Below are 25725 nucleotides of genomic sequence, written 5' to 3'. Positions count from 1 at the left end.
CGAACACACATTCACGGGGAATACGCTCGTTCTAACAGTTTTTTTTTATTCGAAGCCACTAAGAAAAGATTTGTATTTGTAGATTTGTATCATTAATGTTTCAAAGTAATTAATCTAGCCTGTCAAAAGTACGCGTACGTTTCCTTTCTCTTATGCCTTCTAGCTTAATAGAAACAATTTTTGTTTGTCTACGAGAAAATTACGAACTTTTGAGTGTTATTGTTTCATGATATAACACGATATGTGGATGCGAGTTTTTTACAAACTTTATAGTAAAGGTATAGTAAGTATTTGTGACATTGTTTGTTTTAACTCTCTTCTTGAAAAAGAAAACTGATCGAATCCATTATGAAATACTGTTAATATATTAGATCAATAAAAAAGAGTTAAAGTTTAAATTTATTTAGAATTTTCACAATTTAATCTAAAGTTTATGTAAAAAATAATTAATTGGCTACTATTTGTGAACAGTTTATAATACCTATACAATTCATATTTTGTTTTCAGGAAGGAAATTTACTGTAGTGTAAGTTTAATAACAGAATAGTAACTCTGACCCGTCTTAAAAAGTGTAAATTTTTAATTTCATAGTTTGTTGGTAACATAAAAAGAATGAAAAGTGATCACTCCGCATGGAAAACGGTTTTTTCGTTTACACCTGATATCAAAGAAAGTAATCAATTGTTTCCAAAGCTCTAATTTAGAGCAAAGGAAAAACGATTGGGTGATTTAATTTGACCTTGCTTTAAATTTACTTTCCATTGCTTTTAATCAGTTTTGTATTAGCCCACCAAACACACTAGTTAATTTATACCATTTGTTTTAGTATTTGGATATTTTTTTACTATTTAACAATCTGAGTGTAAACAAAAATTCCCTTAAACAAATCTTTCTGTGTTTTAGCATGTGTTGTGTTTCATGCATAAAATGTGTGTTCCTCGAACGTATAATGTGTACTTCAATCAACCATTAAATTTATTTAAAACATTTATTTAACATGATAATTTCCATCATATTAGCTTACAATGGTGCACAAAACACACATGGTTTGTCAGCACTTAAAGAATGTATCCTTGGATGAAAAAGTATTAGCCGAATTCGACCTCATTTGCTGCGGAAAGTTCGAACAATACCCGTAGTGCATAACCTTGTAAGATAATTGGACCAATATTTTACATCTCTCTTTCAACTCTTGTACTCTGTTATTGTTCCTCCGTTTCTCCACATAAAAGATATAACAGTTGTCGTTCTATGTCTGGCACATAACATAACCAAGGGTATACTCACATTTCATATTTATTGTTAAATAAGGGATTTATTGACAAAATGTACATTAAATTTAAAAGTAGAAATATTAAATTAAAACATACAGGCAAATAGGTCAATCGTCGATTAGGTTAATCAAATGGTTCAACATGCCTTTTCTTAACACTTTTTTTATGATAGTTTTATTTACATATATGTCACGGGCCTACTATAATAAGTATAGTGAATTACTAAAGCATGTAATAAATATTGAATGTATTCAATTTAACGTGTTTTTCCTTATGAGACCTGAATTTATTGTTACAATAGCATATCAAACTGTCAACGCATTTAATACATTTTAGACAGTCGGGTAAGTTAGCAGGGTAGTTCATTAATACAGACTTTTTAAGGCCTTTGTTCGTAACCACGTGCGAAAGTTTAATGATGCAATCTGTATAAGAAATGTTAATGTGCTTTCCTTGTTCGGGACCTCTTCATCAAAATCAAAATAGTCTAAAATATATTTTTCTCACTACGACATGATGCCTAAACAGAAGTAATAATCAATATTAAATAAAGCTATAAGGCTATTTATAATCCCATGCAGCTTAAACTTTAATGAAATCCACAACACGAATAGTATAAAAACTTAATATAGCATTGAAACGAATTTTTCTAAGTATTATTTATAGTGTTATAGCTTGACTTAAGGTCTGTTTGGATATAAATCTTATTGTTTGTCAATGTAAATTAGTTTTGTCACTATATCTGCCATGTATGAGAGATGCATAACTATTTACTTACAAATGTGTAAATTTGAATACAAAACTATGGGTTCGTACCGTTCTCCTCGATTATCCAAATCATGTTCTTACTATTCAATTAAACTGAAGTTTGAGTAAAATTTAATGTACATACCTTCACCTCCACAGTTCATAAATGTATGGTCAAGCCCACTACATGTTTCACCTATACATAGGCATTGTCAAGTGATCCTTCAAGAACGTTTCGTCCATTGTAGACTCGTCCCACATGTAGTGGGATACATTTATGAACTGTGGACGTGAAGGTATGTACCTAGAATTTTTGTCTAATCAACAGTTCAGGGGCTAAACAATGAATTTCAATGAAGTTTGAGTATGAATTTGACAGAAATATTATATGTGATTATTCTATTTTGGTATAAAATCAAATTATCTAACATTGTTTATGCTAAAGGTATAGTGTAAGTAATATTCTATTTGGCATATATTCGTTTCTATGGTAACAAAATAAACTTACCATAAACTTGCATTGTATGCAGGTTAACTCCAATTAAATTATTTTTAAGATTTTCAAAATTTAAATAATTTGGAATGTTTTATATGTATACCAACTTTAAACAATATTTCAGAAATCTTGTAAAGGAGATCTGTGAAATTTGTACATAGATAAACTACAAAGCTGTATACTGCATTCAAGGTATGTTCCCTGAACACGAACATTGACCTGCATTGTGTATGCCACTCGATCACAAAGAGAACACTTCATAAAGGAATGCAAACTGAACTTTTAATTTTCGAGAACAAAGAAGCATACACTTTGTAATACACATCTTCCCTTACAAATATACAAGTAAAATTATCTTTTATTACTATTCATGCTTTCAACAATGTATAAATGTACAAGAATTGTACTTTGCAGTCAGTTTGCATTAGGAAGACAACATTTATTGTCTACTGCAGCATACCTTCCTGACGAGTACTAAACTCAAAAACCTTACATATTTGTATCAATTTGGAATTCAGATATTGAGACTAGTTTAAGAGCATCATTTAAAAAATCATAAATGAGGTAGGTAGGAAGATTAGGAAATTTCTTGGGCAGTGTATTTGCATTTGATCTCAATATACTGATGTGGTCAAATATTCTAAAGCTACCCAATCAAACACTTCATTAATGGACAAGTTTCACCAAGATAATCAAATCCATAGATCTCGAACCTTCTTGTATAATAATTGCTAAACTTTGAATTAGTTAAAGCCCCTGTAACTCTAAAGTGTATTACATTATTTAAGCATCATATAGTTTCATACATACGAAAATATATTACCAAAATAATACTTTCTCGTAGATACAATTTTTAATAGCTCATTAACAACAGACAATACGCTGAATATTGTTAGACAATTATTGATCAAACGAATTATTAGGTTGTAAAATTGAATTATAATATTGATCATATTATGGGGAAGAAACCGCCCCTCTTCTTATTTCGATCAATTCATAGTTAAAACGTCAAAAACTAACACAATGGAAACGGAAACGTTAATAACCCTGTTAAACGTGTATTTACTGCCCTTCATTTTATAATGCATTTATTTCTGTTGTATCCATTCATATTGTCTACAATTTCAACTATACAATTTATACAGTTGTCTTTTTTCAACCAGGCCATTGATTCAGAATAAGAATATTAGGTATATTTTTTAATTATTATTCGATATTTCCTTTTTTGCTAGGTATCTTCATGAGCCACAGAGTATCTTTAATTTTTTTATAATATAATAAGCTTTTTTTAAGATGCAAAGATTGAAGGAGCCTTTTTGAATATGCTGAAAGAAAGCTCAATACAAAGAGGCTTATATTACACAGAGAATAATCAATGACTTATCGTTGTACTTTCACATCCTTAGCATCACATTACTATACACAATGTAATACTAAATTGTATGATCTGCTTTAAAAACTATAAACAATCTAGAACCTCAAAATTAAATCTAACAAGGTATGTGGTAAAAACATTAACTGTTCGAACTAGTTTTTAGTCTTATCTTGAAAAAAAAAATGAAGTTAAACATACTTAAAGTTATAAAATTCTATTTTTATAAACTTAGTACCATTGTTTATAATTGGTTATTAGGAAACCAACTATCGACTTATGGAACTATTTGACCATGAGTGATTCTAGCATTCTCGCTTCAAGAGTCTCTCCGGCAATAAAAGGTGTTTAAACAACTAATATTTTAAATAAAAACTACTTAAAGGCTATTAGCATGATATATTTTGGCCTTGTACTCAATACACAAAAGTACACATAGTTCAAGAAAAATATAACATAAGAAATCTTTTGATATTTTGATTGCCAAAGGAATCTTATGTGCAAAGAACACAGAGTGGGTTTAAAACTTCTTTCATATCGGGGCGATTATCGGCTGGTTATTTGCTTATACCGATATCGAAAAAGTTTCTCTTTGCTTTTCGTTGTTTTATTTAAGGTGGTCTATAGCATTTCTGTTTGAAAACAAGGTAATACCGATTGCAGTGACTCATTAGGTTCAGGCATTTGCTTTAGATTTTTTTGTATGTTTTATTTCAAACGAACTGTGTAGGTACAGGTTTAAATATAAATAAAAGCACGATTATATTTCCAATGTGGTGTAAAATAATTTTTTTCCGAGTGTTTACACATTTTACTGATCAATTGTAAAACTATTATCACTTTGATATATCCTTAAACATTAGTATTAGGAGCTTACGTCATTACCACCTTTGGTAATGTATTGGATTTTTTTCGAAAACATCCTCATAGTATTGACTTGTAGAGTAAGTTAACTACTAATGTCACGATTTTATTGTATAACTTAGTCTGAGAGGAGCAACCTAAAGATCACTAAAACTCATTGTGCAATTAATATGGGAAACAGAGGTATATTGATGTTAATCAGAAACAATTATCCCTATGTGTTAAGCTGTGTTATGTTACGAATTCAGCACAAGTTCTAAATGATCCACCAACTAAATACCACGCGCGTGTCTCTAACCTCGATACATATAACGGAATAAATAAAGAACATACATTTTATAAAAATCCCTTGATCTTTCCAGTCCATACATATTTTTTTACAACTATTTAATGTTTAAATTACGAGGAACAACCATCAAATTCATACCTAGGAGGAAAATATTTGTCAGTAACTGAATGTCTTATTGTATTTTCCAAAACGTTTTTATCCTTATGTTTTGGAAATAGTAAACGCAGTTTGGTGGGTAAAGCGCTATGCATGGAACTTATATTGAATAGTAAATGTTAAAAGATATTATAGACATTACTTCAAATATTACTTAGACTAAGGGGTATAAAGAAAGTAAGAACATTTGGTGAACCATTAGATTATTAAGCAATAAATTCCGGTAACAACGAAAACAGTTCATGTAAATTATTAGTTTGTTTGCATACTAGCCGTTATTAAATTTTCGTGTTTGTTTGTGTTTGCGTGATCGTATTTCATGGCTTAAATAGTTGTAAATTGTATTGCAGGTGGTAACGTAAATATATTACTTTATATTTACGGTAAAACTTATAAATGCAATATACGTAAATCAATGATAGTTTTCTAAATGTAATTGAGCGATGCGAGCGAAGCGAGCGAAGCTCTTTGAGATCGGACCTTATGCAAACTATGTAATCAATTAACTCAATAACGGCTGAACATATTGAATCCAAACTTACCAGGGGTATTTCGACAAATATTTTTGATGTTTCGAAACAAACAAATTTCAATTTGATGATACCTGTACAATTTAAGACTGACATAAAATTTGCAATGTTTAACATGAGTCTTATGAGTTGCCATGATGGTTACGAGATAACAACGTAGATGTAAACAAAGAATCGTAGCGTATGCGACTCGACATTCTGTACCCACGGGCACCTCAGCTTGCACATGCACATATGGCCTATTTACAAAAGACAGTACAAAAGAAAAAGAGTCCGATGAATACCATTAAGCGTTGATTAACAATACACCGATTTGCATAATTTCTGGCGGCCTTACTGAATTATTCCATTCTTTTAATTGTTGATATTGCTATTAGTTTTGTGGTAAATATTAGTCCGGAGTGTGGGAACTGTTTATGACGATTATATTAAGGTATCTACAATCCTAAAATGCTATTAGAAGGGAGGGAAACAGGTCCGCGACGTAGGAAATGGTGAAGGAAGTAGTAAAGGTGAGTAGTCCGGAGTGTGAGAAATGTTTTGACGATTAGATTAAGGTATCTACAATCCTAAAATGCTATGGGAAGGGAGGAAAACAGGTCCGCGGCGTAGGAAGTGGTGAAGGAAGTAGTAAAGGTGAGTAGTCCGGAGTGTGGGAACTATTAATGACGATTAGATTAAGGTATTTGTTATCCTAAAATGCTATGGGAAGGGAGGGAAACAGGTCCGCGACGTAGGAAGTGCTGAAGGAAGTAGTAAAGGTGAGCGGTCCGGAGTGTGGGAACTGTTTATGACGATTAGATTAAGGTATCTACAATCTTAAAATGCTATGGGAAGGGAGGGAAACAGGTCCGCGACGTAGGAAGTGGTGAAGGAAGTAGTAGAGGTGAGTAGTCCGGAGTGTGGGAACTGTTTATGACGATTAGATTAAGGTGCATCTACAATCCTAAAATGTTTATATTTAATATATTTAACTATACTTGTTAACTTGTGTTGTCCAATTTATAACTTATAAGGGTGGAAATAATTTTTTCTGTGCAGATATACAGACACAGTTACAATTACACATGCCAATGTTGTAAATATATGTTTAATATTTATGTCTGTTTGTTTAAATGTATATATTTTTTATTTGAAAGTCTGACGCCATCAATCCCTTTTGGGTAAAAGATAAAGATAATAAGGTAATAATTACAAAAAGTAGAGCCTAGACTGCTTGGCCTGTACGGGAGTCCAGTTATAAAATAAGCGTGATATAATATTCCTATTTTTTTCCGTAATACTATAAGATGAATTATTACAGCTAACAGAACAGCATGTTGGCATTTTTATGTCAGGTTGAAAATTTAGTAAAACCCAATAAATAGGCTTTAGGGTACATCAACACAGTGCAGGTTATCAAATTAAATTGCCATAGCCTAATATAAAAACGTCTTTTATATTTGATTTTAATAATTTTGTTGTACAGTAGTTTATTATGCATATACAGTATTTTACTTAATCATGCTGTAATTTAGCATGAGGAATAAATATATTCTTGTTTAATTCATCAATTCTCTATCCAGTGCCGTCTTTAAAATCTAATCTATTTATTGAGTACAGTATGCCTATATTTTGGCAATGGGGCGGAGCTAGCGCAAACGTCACCAATTCAATGCCACAAGAGTTGCGGCAACCACCATCTTTTTCAGGGTATCATCAGCTCGTGAAATTAGCCACGCCTTATTTCCTGTGGTGACCATTGACTATGGTATTGCTATATGCTATATATAGTCCACCTTCTTCTGTCATTCTGTTCGCTGAGCAAAGTTTACTAATTGGCTAAATGTTTTAGTTGGAGAAAATGAGAAGGAAGCCTATATTCCTATTACACAAATGGGAGCTAAAAAAACATTAGGATATTGACAAAATAATACTTATCTTTATGCTATTACAAACACATAGTTTTACTATTACTCATATATACAATTAAAAATCAATGACCTAATAGAAAACAGCTGACTCGATCCATATTTCCTTCAACTCTTCCAACCAACCACGAGAATTAAATTGGATTGTTGCTATGGTGACGTCATCATGTATTCAATTTGAATCATGAAAACAAATTAATGTTATTTGTTTATATCAAAGCTTGCTTACTCCGCTCAATTGGCGGACCTGAGGCCGCATGCCTAGTAGCTTATTTTAAAGGAACTGATTTCAAATTACGAATTTAATGCAGTATGTCAAATAAATATAGTTAAATAACAATATTTTTATGCATTGAATTATATTTCACTGAATGAACTCTTTTTTCGACAACAGGACTAATTTGACGTTATTTTTACGTAATACTAGATTCGCTAGTATTATTTATGACTTCTTTTTCAATATTTTGAGTAAGTTTGAGGGTAAGGTGTGTATTCGTAATCACACTATAATTAAGATTATGTTAAAAAGGCTACAACTGTCAAAAGATTTATTCATTTGAGAATACCTTATCTACCAAAACTAAGCAAACATTATATCGAAAAGGAAATTATATATACAATTGTTGTATATTAATTAAGAATACCTTATCTACCAAAACTAAGCAAACATTATATTGAAAAGTAAATTACATATGCAATTGTTTTATATTAATTGAGAATACCTTATCTACCAAAACTAAGCAAACATTATATCGAAAAGGAAATTACATATACAATTGATTTATATTAATTGAGAATACCTTATCTACCAAAACTAAGCAAACATTATATCGAAAAGGAAATTACATATACAATTGATTTATATTAATTGAGAATACCTTATCTACCAAAACTAAGCAAATATTATGTCGAAACGGAAATTGCATATACAATTGTTTTATATTAATTGAGAATACCTTATCTACCAAAACTAAGCAAACATTATATCGAAAAGGAAATTATATACAGGGTGTCCGGTCATAAGTGTTAAATAAAATTTTGCATTAAACTACATGGTAATGGGGACAGAATGTCGCAAATTTGAGGTTCCTAACTTCAACAGTTAGAGAATAACAAATAAATTAAGATTTTTCAAAAATTATTGTAGTTGTTATGAAAAAGGTTATTTTACTCTGTTAAAAATTCACTTACTGTCAATTTCAATGTCATTTTCAGAATCCTCACAAAATTTTAAATAGATATAATACATAGTCGTTGGGGTACGGAAAAATATTCTATTTAAAATTCTTCGTTAAACAAATTATTTTTATATTGACGAAAATGTAAATAACATTCAACAATTTATTTCTCGGTTTTTGAGTTCCGGCGAGGTTATCAAATATGACTAAAAACTTCCTTATTTAAAGGGCTTTACAATGATGTATAACAACATTTACCTACTGTCAAATCCATGGTGAATATTACGCACTGTTGTGAAAAGATCACGGTAAAGCCAAAACAGATATTGTAAAAAATAATAAAATTTTACTTACTATTTTATGAGCTGACCACTGATGATGAGGGTGTGTATAATTTATGATTGACCAGACTACACTTCCATCAAACTAAAGAGTTTTTTTTTTAAGACTTTGGAAAATTTGTAATTAAACAACACAATACATTAGTAAAAAACACAATACACACTTTAATTTTAATATGAAAGGATAGTTAACACATTAAACAAATCAATGATATACTTTGTCCGAAGCACAAATCACAGTTTGGGTGTAAAGTGCCCACCGTTTTCCCGCAAGCAGGCCCTAGCTCTTTTGCGGATTGCGCCAACTGTGACCTCATACGTCAATTTTTCCCTTACTTTCCCAGCAGCCTCAAAGATTCTCTCCCGTAACTCAACTTCAGAGTTTACAACAGTTGAGTAAACTAGACTTTTCATGTAACCCCAAACAAAAAAATCTAACGGGCTCAAGTCTGGAGATCGAGGAGGCCATGTCACACTTCCTCCACGTCCAATCCATGTCGGGTAGTTTTGGGATAGCCACAACCGAACGCTTTCAGTAAAATGTGGTGGAGCACCATCCTGCTGAAATATGATTTCAGCTCTTTGTTGAGGATCAATTTCATCCAACAACTGAGGTAGAGAGTGCTGGAGAAAATCTAGATATAAATCACCGTTCAGATTTCCTTCGAAGATATGAGGACCAATTAACTGATCTCCAATCACACCTGCCCACACGTTGATCCCAAACCTTTTTTGAAAAGAAGCCTCTCTGGAGGCTTTTGGATTTTCATTATTCCAAAGATGCATGTTGTGAATATTTATCACACCTTCCCTGGTAAAACGGGATTCGTCAGTCCATAGTATTTTTTTAAGGAAGTGATATTCAACAATATCACGTTGAAGAAGCCAGCGGCAGAACTCCTTTCTGGATTCGAAGTCACGAGGCTCCAATCCTTGGACCTTTGTAAAATGATACGGATGGAAGTTATTGTCCTTTAACACTTTATGTACTTTCCACCGGGACATACTAGTTTCAAGGGCAAGCTGCCTAACACTAGTAGTAGGATTATCCATAACTCTCTGAATTACACCCTCTTCAGCTGCAACATCATGCACAGGTCCTACTTCTTTCTTCTTCTTCTCAACCGATCCTGTTTCCAGCAAACGTTGATGCACTCTAGTAAACACCTGAGTACTGGGGGTGGTGCGATCAGGATACCGATTCTGGTACTCTCTCTGAGCAGCCGACGCATTACCGTTACACAAACCATAAATAAAATGCATTTCAAACATACTCCCGAATCGAAAAAGACATAGTTGACCGATCACTGTCAACATGTGACTGATAGATCTTTTTAAAATATGACTACTGGTTCGCTTTGTTTTCTTATCGCTTAGATAAAGTATTGTTATCAGTAAAATACCTGAATCTATTGACTAAATCCATTCAACAAAATAGAAATTCCGGGAGATAATTGAAATCTTATATGAAAAATATACGATAACCGTAACTTTATCACAAACACATTTTACTACTATGTTTCTTTTCTTAGCTTGGTAGTTATAAACAAAGCGTTGCATGCGAGAAAAAAATACAAATTATTTGTTGCCTGCACTTAAATGTATTATTCTTCACAATAGATTTTCTTTGCCCTACCATGTTTTTTCACAATAATGATCGAATTACATTTTGGAATTTGAAATACGGTAAAAACTATTATACACCATTGTAAAGCCCTTTAAATAAGGAAGTTTTTAGTCGTATTTGATAACCTCGCCGGAACTCAAAAACCGAGAAATAAATTGTTGAATGTTATTTACATTTTCGTCAATATAAAAATAATTTGTTTAACGAAGAATTTTAAATAGAATATTTTTCCGTACCCCAACGACTATGTATTATATCTATTTAAAATTTTGTGAGGATTCTGAAAATGACATTGAAATTGACAGTAAGTGAATTTTTAACAGAGTAAAATAACCTTTTTCATAACAACTACAATAATTTTTGAAAAATCTTAATTTATTTGTTATTCTCTAACTGTTGAAGTTAGGAACCTCAAATTTGCGACATTCTGTCCCCATTACCATGTAGTTTAATGCAAAATTTTATTTAACACTTATGACCGGACACCCTTGTAGCAAACCAGGGTTTGTCGAGCTAAGCTTGTCACCACCGTAAATGTCAACTGATGTTGGAATCATGTATTATTTCATAATCTATATATTAATTTGAAACTGTTTTTCTTTGTGACAGCTATTTTGAGAGAACGGCTGGGCGTAGAAACTCGGTAGAGGTGTCTAAAGAAAGGTCCCGGTCTGTAGATGAGCCATCAAAAGAGAAACATGGAGAATTCCCTCGGGGCTCTGCCCCAGTGGCCTTTAAATTCCCATCCCATGTTATTCTTATGGAGGAAAACGAGGGTTTTGTCACAGCTAATTTGAGAGAACGGCTGGGTGTAGAAACTTGGTAGGGGTGTCTAAAGAAATGTATTGGTCAGTAGGTGAGCCCTCAAAAGATAAACGATGTAAATTTCCTTGGGGCTCTGCCCCAGAGGCCTTTAAAGTTCACTCTGCAATTTTGTTTACATTTCGACCATATGGATAATTTTACACTACTTTTAATGAACCAGCTGTTAATATTAAAATTGTATGCAAAGGTCTACTGAAACTGTCAAATTTGTATACAATTGTTTTATATTACAAAATATTTCGTTAATAATACATAAATACAATATCGAACTGTTGCAAAAAAACTATAAAGTTCAATTTATTTATTTATGTTAGTTTGAGTATAGTTCGTCTATTTTTTTTTATTATTCTATAAAGGTAGAATTCTCTAATGTAACAACAGTAATGGAGAAATTGGACCTGAACGTTATCAGCAGCAGGTGAATGCTTTGAATTCAGATCAACTGATTGAGAGTCTATCCACAAATGGATTTTTTATTTTGAAACAAACAAATTGGATGAGACGTCGTTATTAGTTAAATAGGTTGACATATCCCTACGAATATAAACTAATATACTAATAAATGTAGTTTTACATAAACCAACGTTTGATTTTTTACTAGCTAAGATACTTCATTTAATAAGTTTGATTCGATTTAAAACTGAGAAATACAGTTAAGGACCGCACTTTGTTAAGGACACAGTTAAGGACCAGGAGGGGATGAAGCTTGTGGAGTGAACACGTGTTCTTTTCGGCTCCGTGTTTTTTGCTATTTTTTGAGGTTATTTCTCGGATGTTTGTTAAATAATTTGTACCCGTGGAAAGCTGAACAGTTTCTCAGTGCGAATATATGCTTCAATCTCAAGAACAGTGTAAGACTTATTAATTATACCGTAATTTCTGTTTAATGATCCGGTCGCCGCCTCATCTACGTTCCGGTGCAAAGGTCAAGCCAGTGCCGTTGTCCAACTCCCGCGCTGATAAGAGTAAGCTCGAGCGGTCGTTATCTGCACCGTCCACGCCGACCGAGACTCTAACGTCCACGATGCCCAAGAATGACGTCATCGACACTGCTTACATTCAATCCTGCGTCACCGACTACCTCGCAGGGAGCAGTGTGCTCGACACCCTAGTCACCAAGCTGGCCGACAAGATGAAGGAAGTGGTAGAGTCGGCAGTGCGAGCCGCCATGTCAGCCGCCAATGAAGAGCTGGTCAGTCTTCGCAGCGAGGTGACCAAACTGTCGGACAGACTGCAGGGTGTGGAGGCGAGGCTGGAGGAGAGGACAGACGAGCTGGAGCAGTACCAGAGACGTAACAACATAAGAATATTCGGCGTCGAGGAGACTGCGGAAGAAGACACCGACCAGCTGGTCATCAACATCTGCAGAGATAAGCTGGGCGTGGAGCTGACCGAGGCCGACGTGTGCAGATCGCACAGAGTCGGGAAAGTGCCTGGAATATCACCCGACGGAAGAAGAAGACAACGTCCCATCATTGTCCGCTTCACGAGCTACCGGGAACGTCGGCGAGTCTTTGACGCCAAGAAAAAACTTAAGGGAACCGGAGTCACCATTAAAGAGGACCTGACAGCTCGTCGACTAGAGGTGCTCAAGAAGGCGGTGTCAATTCATGGTGTGAGGAACACATGGACCACAGACGGCAGGGTGCTGTGGGTGGACCAGGCTGGCAAGAAGGGCGTCGCTACCCGGCTGGCGGATGTGTCACCTGCGTGTGAAGCAACAGAGTCAACTGAGCTCAAGTAAAATATCTGTATATATATATTTCTAATATTTTATTTTATTTCCTTATTTTGATTGAGTTTAGATCAGGTCTTATTTTAATACAAAATTGAGTCCTAAACCATTAAATTTTCATGATCTCATACTGTTTAGTTTATTATATTATACAATTACTTTTACATTTATTTATTTTGCGTCCGATCTGAAATGCATTGATATTATACAGTATATTTTTTTTTATAGACGTTTTATGAGTATTTATTATTGCTATTTTGTTATTAAATACAATTCTATTATATTTAAAATGAATTCTAGTGGAAACGTAATTTATTGTTATTTTATAGTAGGTTTACTAAAAGTACTATAGCTTATTGTTACTGTAAAGTTATTGTTATTTATTATTTTATCAAAGAAATTAATTTTAATTTATTATTTTACTATCATGAGTATTTAATTTTAATTTATCGTTTTAATTTATTATTTTACTAGCAGGAGTTTAAACAAATCCTTAAGGGTAGTAAATATTGTTTTCTTTTATCTAATGTCAATAGTCAGGAGCCGAATATAAATGTGTTCATTGCGGTTTAATTTCAACTGTAATGCCAGAAAGGATTAATGTTACATGTAAATATTTATACTTATTTTTTGCAAGCTTGCATGTCCGTGGAATGTGTGTGCGTGTGAATGTGTTTGTTGCAGCTACGTCAGTGCGCGTCGTCGTTGCCTCGCCGCGGGTCCGAGCTGTAGGTCCAGGATAGCGGACCTGCACAGCGTCGCCTCAGTCACCCCTCCCCCGCCCACTCCACTCCCTACTGATAACGCTCAGATCCTTATCGACAACCTCACTCCCTTCTCCAAACAATTTAAAGCCGCTCACATCAACGCCCAATCACTCTCAAAACACATAGACGAAGTCAGAGTAATTTTTCGGCCTCAAAATTTCGAAATTATTGCAGTTTCTGAAACTTGGTTGAAGCCAAGTATTTCATCTGGATTGATTGCACTGCCTGGCTATTCAATTTTCAGAAATGATCGCCTGGGAAAAATAGGTGGTGGCGTCGCTGTCTATGTAAAAGATGGTTTGCAAGCCAGGCAGTTGTGCGAGTCCCCGGGTGAGTACTTGGCGAAACCCGAATTTATTTTTTTAGAAATTGGTTTGTGTGGTTCAGATGCTCTTCTCCTGGGGGCATGTTACCGCCCTCCGGGAGTGGGTCATCTGGCCGACTTTGAAAATTCTCTCTTGCGCCTCATGCCAGGCTACAGTCGTGTCTTGATCATGGGTGACTTTAACTGTGACTTACTCAAACCTGGAAGTTACTACTGCAGACAATTGACAAACATGTTTGACTCTTGCAACATGACGATACTCCCACTGGACCCGACGCATCACACTGCTGAAGCTGATACAATACTAGACCTTATTATTTTAAGTGATCCCGAATTTTCAGTCCACCATGGCCAGCTTCCAGTTCCTGCCATTTCACGACATGACCTAATTTATTGCGCCCTTGCCATGAGAGCTCCTAAGCCCAAACAAAAATTCATCTCTTACAGAAATTTTAAAAATTTTAATGAAGCAGAGTTTTTGTCAGAAGTTATATCAATACCTTGGCACTCCATACATACCCTGGAGTCAGTTGATGATATGGTTGATTCACTTAATGAAACCATAATAAAATTATACGACAAACACGCTCCAATTGTGAACCGTAGGGTTAGTAAAAGTCGCCCCGTTCCGTGGATCACTGAGGAGATTATTAGGTTAATGGCTCGGCGGGATTCAGTCCATCGCAGAGCTAAAAGAACTAGAGACCAGGGGCTTATGGCCCAGTATCGCCAGCTTAGAAATCAAGTTAAACAACATTTGCGCAACTCTCGACTTCAGTACTTTCATAGATTGTTTTCCGAAGGAAAACAATCTTCTGCTGTTCGCTGGCGTAATCTGAAACGTTTTGGACTTGGAAAAGAAGTTAAACCTGTTCCAATAACAATACCATTGAATGATTTAAACGATTTTTTCTTATCAGTTTCGTCAAATGCAAACGTCACAGTAGTACAGAACCATTTAACTCAGTTAAAATCACGTCACTTGCCCAATACTATTCCTCAATTTAACTTCAAGCCAATATTGCAGATTGATGTTTTGAAGGCTATAAGGCGGATAACGTCTGATGCCACTGGTTCTGACAGAATCTCGATTTCGTTGATTAAACGTATCTTGTTTGCTCTCCTCCCAACATTAACCTTCATATTCAACACCTCACTCAGATCAGGTATTTTCCCAGAAAAATGGAAGACTGCGCTTGTCCGCCCATTGAATAAGATCTCATCCCCATCACTTCCGCAAGACTACCGACCAATTAGTATTCTTCCAGCTCTTTCTAAAGCTCTTGAAAGAATTGTCCATTCTCAAGTTTCCGAATTCTTGTCAGTAAACAATATCCTCAACAGTTTCCAATCTGGATTTCGTAAATATTACAGCACTGAAACAGCGATGCTCCATATAACTGATGAAATACGATTTGCTATGGATCACAGCCAATGCACTATTTTAACCTTATTTGACTTCAGCAAAGCTTTCGATACTGTAAATCATAGCATTCTTCTAGCCAAACTCCAACTTTTAGGTTTTTCTGATAATTCACTAAAATGGATGAGATCATATCTTCAGAGCCGAAAGCAGTGTGTATGTCATGACAACTTGACGTCCGACTGGAGAAATGTTCCCTGTGGAGTTCCTCAGGGTTCAATTCTTGGCCCACTACTTTTCACTGTTTACATTAATGACATTAGTACAGTACTACACCACGTAAAGTTTCATTTTTATGCTGATGACCTGCAAATTTATTCTCATTTTAAAGTCAGCGATATAAATGAAGCTATAGACATAATGAATCACGACATTGACAACATTGTTCAATGGGCAGCACAGAATGGACTTAGACTCAATCCTGACAAAACAAAACCAATCATTATAGGTCACTCACGTTTACTAAACAAACTTGAAGAAGACAATTTACCAAAACTCACTGTAAATGGAATTACTTTGCAATATCAAAACAAAATCAAAAGTCTTGGATTGCTGATGAACCGCACATTAGACTGGACTGACGCGGTGGTAGATACTTGTAAAAGAGTATTTGCCGCCATTCACACAATGAAGAAGATGCAACGACTCCTTCCTTTTCACATTAAACTCTTACTGGTCAAATCACTTGTGTTTCCACACTTCAATTACTGCAACACTGTGGTTAATGATATGACTGTGGCTTTGGCAACAAAACTACAACGTGCACAAAATTATTGTATTAGATTTCTGTTTGACCTTAGGCAGGACGACCACGTCACACCTTATTACATAAATGAATCAATTTTGAAATTAGATGACCTCAGAAAACTCCGAATACTTTCAATCACTCATTCGGCTATCAATCTTGGAATTCCAAATTACATTGCAAAGAATTTTGAATTTTTGAATGAAAGAGGTGCAAGGGATACTCGCTCTGGCTCGTCTACGTTGCGCATTCCTCGTCACAGAACAACTATTTATAATAAATCATTTGTAGTCACAGCATGCCGCCTATGGAACTCTATACCCGATGCCATTAAATCCATAGAAAACCGATCCCGACTGAAGGCGACACTGAAAGAATATTATCTCAACCGGATGGTAGTGGCGTGGCGGGATGGCGTGCGTTAGGCTTAGCTGCTGCAAAGAGTGTATGTGTGTGTGACTGTATGCTAGGAAAATAAATGTATGTTATGTTGTTTATTATTAATTATGTTACGAAATGTGTATTTTACTTTTGTTCATATCATGTATTATTGTTATTACTATTATTATTTAGAGGTTAACTGTAAGAAAGGACCATGAGGTCCTAAGTTCGCCTCAATAAAGAAGGATTTTCATTTCATTTCATTTGTTAGTCAATGATAAAATTTAAGATAAGTCGGAAATTATGTTTCATTATCTCGCTTACTATACAGGGTTTGGTACGTCGTGGTACATTTATCATTCTCTTGAATGCCCTTTGTGATACATAATTATGGGATTGGTTAATATCTCTTTTTAAAAAGTAATATTTAATTTTGCTGTGTATCTATTAAATATATTGAACTATCGATTGCAATGACGTAAAATGACGCATTCATTTTTACTATAACAATAATTTTTATACAGCAAATGGTGTGCCATTTTAGCATGAATTGGAATGATATATGAATAAAATATGGACCAGTTTCTAATAAATACTCAACTTAATTACCAACTTTAATAGGACTATACGAGCTTATTTCAAACCAAACATGATATTAACCTGAAAATTGTAGTTTAGAGTCAAGAAGATTTTTGTCGCTCATTTACCAGCTTATTTAATCTGTTGCTTCATTTTAAATCAATCTTTAATCGAGTGATGATCAAATAAAACTTTGTCCAGTTTCACACCATCAAAAACCTTCTGAAGTTTATCTATGACGAAATAGATTCCGATTAGTGAATTCCATAACTAATGAACTTAAAAATAAATGAATAGATGATCATCTTAACTAAGGTCGCCACAAAAATGTATAACGTTAAACTTAACTAACTCAAATTGAGTAAAACAATTTTAAACACTTTCTTAAGCATATTCTTAGGCCATTTAATAGATTCAATTAATAGAATATATTTCATATCCATACTATCACTACAAAGGTATTTTCTTTAGTAATTCCTCGACTCTATGTAAAACTATATAAACCACTTTTATACCAATTATAATCAACAAAAAAAAAACTGCATTCTTGATATATTTACCAAAAGTTAGTTCTTTTCCTACAGTAATCAATTAATTCACTAAACCACAAAACCTGCAATGGATGGCTAAAAACTTCGATAAATCTTGCGTTAATGAAACGGATTAAAGGGTATTTACGTTATAAATTAGCAGGTCTTTCAAAACCATTTTCCTTTACAATTAATATTTATCAAAACCAAGATACAACAATGGTTTATAGTATATCGAAAAAGTGTACTTTTTAGGTGACAGATTTTTTACAAGCAAAAGTTAAGTGTTTTAAGATTTGGTTATAAAGTCAGTGTATTGATGAAGCTATTTTTAATTACGAGAACATTTTTAATTTTTTATTTGCAATACTAACATGAGATACGTTTGCTAATAAGATGACTTTTCTAAAATAAACTAAAATTTTGAAGACCCCTCTTTCATGTAACATATTGGTAAAAGATATACATACACCGACGAAGAGAAACTTTTTCTATATCATAAAACCAATAGCTAAACAATAAAAGTCTTATACGAACACAACTATACATTCTCTACACGATTTCCTTTGCATACTTTATGAAGGAAACTTTGTTGTTTTAATTTTTTAATTATCATTTTTGATTCTGTCTAAAACAATGAGATATTTTTACAAATGTACAATTTTATTTGCTATATTCACACAGACCCAAACCTTGTCGACATTTCTTAGATTCTAGATTCATAGTGTCAAGGTAAGACATCTTGGAAAAATAACCAAATTAGCCCATATTTTGGTTTTAAGGTGAAACAAATTACAACGGAAACGTCTATTTTTAATTGTACCACCGGTGATCTACTGTGATGGTGATAATTAATACCAAGGCAAAACTGTGGTAGAGATTCCTCTATAAAACTTATGTCCCTTAGTTGCCATTAGCTCTATGGGCTATTAATTAACAGCTGTGTCTAAGGAATATGTCAACCTTAGTCACTAACAAGATAGAATAAGATAAGAAACAAGATAAGATAGAACAAGATAAGAAGTTTTAACAATATCGCGCCACTCATCCTACACTCAGCTCCATTCATACTTGGCTTAAAATACCTACTTTGTATGGTGGCCACTTCAATGAAAAGTATTAAACAGTATTGACGGTTTTTTTCAGCGTGTAATTTTAAAGCTTAACTCCCGTCAATTATTCTTCAAAAAACGCAGTTGACATAACTGTCAGCTAAGACCAACCATTTGGGTTGTAGCTGCATATCTGAAAAATATATTACGATAACTGCAATGGAGGTTCATTTTTATCCCGTTTGAGGTTTATGTGGGAAATATTGGATTTATAAAGACATTTATATTCGTTGTCCTACTATGGCATTACAAGCAGAATTACTGTACACTATAATAACTGTGATCATGGGGAACCAGAAAGTTTATATTACAGAGATACGAATGCCATAAACAAATCTACTATAAACAAATGCTGAATCTTTATTACGGTACTGCTAGGTGGGAGTAAATGCAATCAGATTTATGCCAATGGTCACCCTGGGTTCCATAACTCTGTAGATCGACGGGTTTGACACAACACAAATCTTGTGTAATTTATGTTCAAGGTCAGAGAATTGCGAGCTGCATTACCATAATTCTTCCAGTAAAGATTAGTATACACGACCGGTTACTTAAGCCAAATTTGTAATCTGCTTGATAGTAGGTACAAATATATATGGTATATGTTTATATTGAACATGTCATTCTTTATGTATGTTAACGTAAAAAATTTGGTTTGGTGAGTTTTGGCATTTGTTCGGCAATGTTTTCTTATCAACACCACATATTAAAGTTATAAACGCATCATTTGTACATTATTTAATACGTGAATAATTTATTTGGCTCTAAGGGTGCATTTTTATGACAGTCTTTGTCAATTATTGATTTAGTTGAAACTAATGGATCATTTAACTAACAAAAAAACAACTGAAGCGTTAAATATTCTAAATGTTATGTATTCGTTGTGGTACGATTGCTCCTTGCTACTTATAGATTCAATAAAGTTATATTACCCAATTATTACTGATGTTTTCTCTCACGTACTTATAATATGTACCATATGCTTCTTGCAAAGACTCTGGAAATATTTTAAATACTTGAAAAGATATAATGCGAGGAAAGTACTTGTAAAATGTATAAAATTAAGAATAATCCCTTAATACACTGCCGTAAATTATCGAATTTAAGTTTTTTTCGAAATTTTTTATTTTAATGCTACATTCTAATATTTGTTAGTTCGTTATGATAATACACCCATTTTAATTTTACTGTTAAAAAGATCTCAGGATAAAATGCCTAAACAAATAACGTCCCTACAGTTTACATGCCTTTGTACCTTTATGTTCACCCATAACTGTAACAGAAGAGCTCGACATCGACGTACAAATACCTAATGGCTATATGTAGAAGGCTATTCGACCAACTTGTAATAACAAGTCTTCGCATTTCGCTAAACTGCCTATGCTACAAGCTATTTAGGTCTTGTCCTAGACTTTAGTTCGCCATATTTAAGACAACAATGCAATAGGAAATATTGAATACTTTCACGTAGTTTATCCTTTGAAATAAACGTTTGTTTTTACAATAAATTCTGTATTTAATTTATATATAAAGTAAATTAAATGTTAAACTAAGAAAGCAAAAATGAAGAAGGTTTTAGAACCCAAAAGAAAAAAAAGAAAAACCACCTTAAGGTCTTTTGGCTTAAAGGTAAAAGTATTATAGTAATGTTTTACCTGCTAAAATACAAATTTTCAAACCATGACTCATCAGCCTGAGAGGAAAAAAATAAACAGGCAAAGACCTTCTTTATTCCTATTCATGTACCTCAATGATATAAATATCAACTACTAAGCTGTATAATATTCGAGTTGTGATACCCTTAGCATTAATGTTGACCTACATCGTCTATATCACTCGACCACAATGGGAGCTCAAATGGTGAGATGCACCATCGTCTCTACAATATCACAAAGAGAACAAATACTTTACATTACAACATTTATGTATACCAAACACAATACAATACAATTCAAAAATCTTTTCAAATTCGAATTTAATTTTGTTATGTGTAAAAAATTGAAAATAACCAAAGAATAAAATTTGACTACTAATTTGTTGTCATGTTGATAAAATAAAATTCATGGTTATTTATGTTACTTTGAACTTGATTTGTAATAAATGTAAAATCTGTGTTTTTTTTTTTTTTTTTTTTTACTTTTTGAATGAAGTTATAAAACAGGAATTAGTGTGGCAGAGTAATTTCTTCAGTATCGTAAAAGAATAGTTCAACTGTTTGAAATCTTATTTTCATTTATGTAGTAAATTACAGTTTAAGCATTTTATGTTTTTGTTTTTAAATATATTTTTTGTAAAAGTGAAGTTACTTTTAAAGCCTAAATAAACTGCAAGGCACAGTAAAGCTGCAAAGCCCAATAGAAGGTGAGCTTGTCACACCTTTGGTTTACATCATCAATCATATATTTCTACGGAGTTTCTACCCAATCTTATTTTGACATTTTATACTTAAGGTTTCTCCCACCTTCATCACTTATATTTCTTACATAATCCCTTGTTAAGACTGTAGTCTCGCAATTTCCAAAAAAATCTTCATATGCGTGCATATCGTCGTTTACTAAATCAAGTCTGGATAAAATATGTATCAATAGAAGGCATTGTCATAATTTTCCCAACTGAGACATTAGACATTGAATATTTTAGTAGGCTAGGTTAATATTAGGCACTATACTTTGCTATAGGTTAAACAAGCAATCGTGGCAATATATGAAGAAAATAGTACAGTGTGTTTCAAAAAGAATCATCCGATTTTGAAAAATCATAGCTACTCATCTATGAATTCGATTTTATCGAACAATATACTGTTAGGAAGAGGAAATTCTTTAGTTTCACGGAAAATATCAAAAAGTCCCATTTCTAAATTTTAAGCCCCCAAAAATCCAAAATGGGAAAACGAAATCACGTTTTTTTAAACGGCTATAACTAGAGCCAGCTAACTTTTAAACACGGTAAGAGCTATCAAAGATTTGAATGAATTTTCACGACCAGGAATTAAATTTTCTACAAGACACTCTTAGGCGTTTTCCGAAAATCGCAACCCTTTCACCCCAGAAAAATTCCCTACTTTCAAAAATTGGCATTAGTTTTCAAACTTTCAATTGTTTTTACAACATTTTTCTACCTATGTAAATTTTTATTACAAGTTGCACATATGCTGTGCATCTAAAGGGGACCATATGAGCACCTGTAAATGGTATGTAAAAAAACTTTATTATTTAGGCTACCCATTAATATAAAATTAACCTCATGTATGCTTATTAGTTTTCAAATTATAAACCTACGAAATCGGATGATTCTTTTTGAAACACCCTGTACTTAAGTAAGTTAAGAAAATAAACAATGAATGAATTTTAATTTTAGTGTTGCTTTAGCAGTTTCGATCTTAATATAACGCTACTTACTGTGGTCTTAAATGGAAAAATTCTTTATAACAGAGGTACAAATACCCAAATCACTTTTTTGTTACAGCAATGCTAGACTGTAGTAAATACAATAAGATTTTTGTAACTTTAAGATTACCATAGCTTTTCGACACAACACATATCTTGAGTACGATGTATGTCCAAACTTACAGAATCACGAGATTCGTTAAAAGTCAAAGTTTTCTGAAACCTTTTTTTTTTGTAATTTATAAGAACTCAGAAAAAGTTAAAAGACTGATGACTCGTGCCATACTACATATTGCTTGATTTGTAAACAAAAAAATTTAACCGACTTGATTTTTCGTAATGAAAAATGTGGTTTTATATGTATTTTTATAGGCCGAATGTTTGTTTACCTAATCAACGTGTCAATTTACAGCCATAAAACTCATCACTGCGCAATTATACCAAATAAACAACTCTATTGACCTCTAGTGGTGCATTGTTATGACAGCCTTTGTTGTTTATTCACTCAGTTGCAGCTCACGGGTAATTAACTTGCATCCGGATAGTTTTGTATTGTATAATTGACTTTGGCATTTGCTCATTTTTTATGGTTATTGTATCAATTATATTGGATTGCTCTAAACAATGTAAGTTTAAGACGTTCTTAAAAACATATAAATTTGTATTATTTTTTTATTATTTATGAAATGTATTTGCTTCTTAAATAGAGTCTGTAAATACTCTAGACACTTTTATAACGTTGAATACTTTAAGAAAATACTAAACCCGAAATAAATACAATTTTAGATATTATATGAAAACATTGATAGACTATATACGTTTAAGGAAAAGCCTTTTGTATGTCACATACAAATATGTGTTGGTTATTTTTAGGAACACTCTCAGCTTCACTTTATACGCACAAAGCTTTTTTGCTAAAAGTAAAACAAAGTCACCTCTGCTAGTTCACAAGCTTTTGTACCTTTACGTTCCCCAATAAATGTAACAGAAGAGCACGACATCGACATCCACGAATCAAATATCTGGTTACATGTACAAGGGTACTCAACCAACAAATATAACATGGGCTCGTATTTTGCTAAGCTGCCAACTCTATATATGGTTTTAGCCTTAGTCCTAGACTTACGGATTTTTAGACTTGGGCCGACAATTAAATATCACATCTTTTCACTTTTCCATTTTTATGGAGATGTCAGAATTAACAATGAGTGTATATGTAGAAGCCATTACAAAACCACATTGCTTCTGAAAGCAGGATTATGTGTTTTGTTAATTGTTTAATAAATCGTTTCCCACTACAGTTTTATGAAATATGATACATTATAGTGTATAACCGCCTGGTCAATTAAGAAGTTTAAATATCTAACATGAATTACAATTAACCATTATTTAAAAAATGGATTATGAATTTTGCTATTTTTTCTTGTCTTTTATTCAGCTTCTTACACGTTACCGTGATTACCAACTATTCTTCCTCAAAATTAAACTTAGCTTTAACATTCATTAACAAAAATCATTCAAGACTTTTGTTCTCTACTTGAGTAGAAGGTTTGTAACAGTATTTTAAAATGGAAACTTCAACGTTCTTTTCTAAGGGACTTCTTAGGATCAACTTAAAATCATCTACAGCATTTATGTACCCAAATTAAACTACTATATCAGTAGACCAGTTAAGAAAACAAAATTTAAGTTAGGAACTTAGAAGGTTATAAAATCTTAAATTCTGTTAATAGGCTCACGTAATCATAACTTTTTTTAAGAAGTAGGCTTAAGTGTGATACCATTGTTGCATGGACAGTTTTACTGGAAGTTTCAAACTTAATTAATGTAAAGCTCAGTTAGCATACATATTAGATAAAATAGGTTATTTCCGTTACCCTTCGATTGAAACAAAACAATTAAGGTTATATCTGCGTTTCATAATGTCCAATCTAATACAGAACTATTGTAATATTACGTTCTGTAAGTAACATGTGCACCTCAAAGATATAGATAAACTACAAACCTGTATATTATCCAAGACGTGAAGCTCTTAGCACAAACATTGACCTACATTGTCTATACTACTATACCACAGGTTGACCTCTTGGTGGAGATATGCACCTTGCTCCCAACAATACATACAACGAACTATATACACCTTATATATCAACTGATATTCAAAGTAGAATTTACTGTTACTTTAAAATAAGCATCCTTTTAACCCTTAATTTGACAGCGTGCCATTATTGGCACATGAGGATTCAAAAAAATGTCACGTTCGCCTGTTAACTTTTTAATTCCAACAAACGGCGTCCAAAGGTTCTTTGCCTATTGCTATTATGGTTTAGTGTAGATGTTTTGGAAATTACTATCACTTTAGACCAACATATAGAAAATGAAGTATGGAGGCTTAGTGTAAAAGGTTAGTAAATTACTTCTTATTTCAATATTTTAGGCTGTTTACTTATATATCTAAGTGATTTGCACAGATTAAAGATGAGAAAACATAACCCAGGTCAGTAATTAGCTTAAATATGAATATTGATTTTTTTATAAACTAAACAATTTGAGTGTGACAAAAATAGCACATTGCCAAAGAACCAGGGAACAATGAACATTTTTGGGCGTGCCAAAAATGGCACATTACCAAAGATGCAGTTATTTTTTTTTTTAGTTTATTGAGCGTGCCTAAAGTGGCACACTGTTTATAAAACAGTGAAAGGTATATCTATTTGTAAATGTATGTATTTAATTTCCACAAATTGTAAAATAAAAATGTTTCTTTGTGGAAAGACTTTTCACTAGGCTGTTTAGAAAAGACTTTAGCTTTACAAAAAATCCCGACCATCCATGGCAACAAATATCTACCAAAAAGAGTTTTATTTCCTGCTGAAAGTGAATCTTCTTATATGAAAGTTGATTGTGCATTCCGATAAAGACTTTGGTACTTACAAATATTTGCTCACCGTATCAACATATCGTGGAATAACGTATTGCTGCCATGTTGAAAATAATTAAACTGAAAACCAAGCGAGACAATATGTCACTAAAAAATTTTAGTTGTGGGATTTTTGAAACGCTAACCAAAGAAAGGAGTAAAAGACAAGTTCTAAAAGACGAGGATTTACTTCTTTTCGAACCAGCTGCTCTG

The sequence above is a fragment of the Macrosteles quadrilineatus genome, unplaced genomic scaffold (assembly GCF_028750875.1).
Source record: "Macrosteles quadrilineatus isolate MER2022 unplaced genomic scaffold, UCM_ALF_1.0 Scaffold_9__3_contigs__length_116548681, whole genome shotgun sequence".
NCBI lineage: Eukaryota > Metazoa > Arthropoda > Insecta > Hemiptera > Cicadellidae > Macrosteles > Macrosteles quadrilineatus.
Note: the sequence above shows the minus strand (reverse complement) of the source record.